We start from the raw sequence: 1,430 nt of genomic DNA, 5'->3' as shown, positions 1-1,430 counted from the left end.
AAGCACCTTCTCAAAAGGGGCAGTAGAGAGCACAAAGGTCATCTACCCCTGAGTTACAACAAGGTTAAGATATCATCACAGCATTTTATACCCAAAGAGAGGTCTTTTCTTCATCTTGACCCGAGGAAAGTTCTCAGCAATCCCTGTTCCTGGGGAGACAAAGCTTAACAAGGCCAAAAGATACATTGCCAGTGTCCTCATTAATCCATTCTCTGCCTGCAGAACAGTCCTAGGACCCCTGAAAACATTAGCAAGACCCTCTTCCAGTATTTCTGTAAACATACAAGAAAATCCTTCTTCAGGGCAATAGCAAAGTTCCAGGACCTCTGCAACAACAGCACTGTCCTTCACCAGTGGACAAATCTGGCAAAACAATATCAAAACAGACAGACAAAGTACCAGCATCACAACCATGTCTCTTCAGTCCTGGGCAGCTCCAGGTGGAAGCTCTCAAAAGTCCTGGGCAGCTCGAACTGGCCCTCAGCAATCCTCTCTCTTTCTCTCTCTCTCTGCCTCCTACAGGATGAGGAGGAACCCAGGAGTTCAGAATTCAGCCACAGGACAAGATAAGAACTGTGCTGCAAGGCAGGAATACTGAATGTGTTTTCTTGCTGCATCTCACAGTTTGAGACCCAGGAGGAGGATGGACTTTTGTCTATGGTGGGTGGGGTGAAATGCCATGGACCCCCAAGGACTCCACCCTGCTGGTTTTGTTGCCCAGCTGCCCCTCAGGACTGTGGAAGCAGGGACTGGAACAGTGTGAGGGGAAGGACAACCCCCTCCCCCCAAGAGAACTTTACTTAGACATTCTTGTTTTGAATTGAGGGGATTATAGTGCAATGTCCTTGGTGTTTGCTTAAGGCCTTGTGGCCACTTTGGTAATGAGTTGTTAGTTATATATCTTGCACATGTGACCTAAGAGATGTTAATGCTTATTCATATTGTGCAATGGGCATGAAAGATCTTGGGGCCCAATACTATGGGAATGGGAATTTAAGATCTTCCCTTCACCTTGGCTAGGCTTAAGTGACTCTGAGAACCATCCTATATTTGAAAATATACTCTGCCCCCTAATAGGCTGAATGTGGTCACATGAAGCCCATGGTGGGAGGCTTGGTTTTTAGGAATGCCCACACCTTGGTGCTGTATGATTGGGCAGTGGGTCAAGAAGGCTGTGACATTCTCTGAGCCAGGAGAAGTCTATATATGCCCTGCTGTGAAGTTTGGTTTTGGGGGTGACTTTGAGAAGAGTTGTGTGATTTGACTAGACAAGACTCTGGGAAGGCAAATAGGAAGGGTTCATCACAGCCTGCTGGGAGCAGAGCCCAGCCCCACATGAGACTAGGTTTTAGCCTAAGGGTGGCCTGACCAGCCATGAATAGAGGGACTCCAGGAGAGTGGATCACCAGAAGCTGTGGTGGTTTCCAGAA

This window comes from Petaurus breviceps, unplaced genomic scaffold (assembly GCF_028583685.1).
Source record: "Petaurus breviceps papuanus isolate PSGF00001 unplaced genomic scaffold, PetGlider_PUasm1.0 214, whole genome shotgun sequence".
In the NCBI taxonomy this organism is placed as follows: Eukaryota; Metazoa; Chordata; class Mammalia; order Diprotodontia; family Petauridae; genus Petaurus; species Petaurus breviceps.
The sequence above is the reverse complement of the archived record's forward strand: the minus strand, read 5'-3'. Positions refer to the sequence as shown.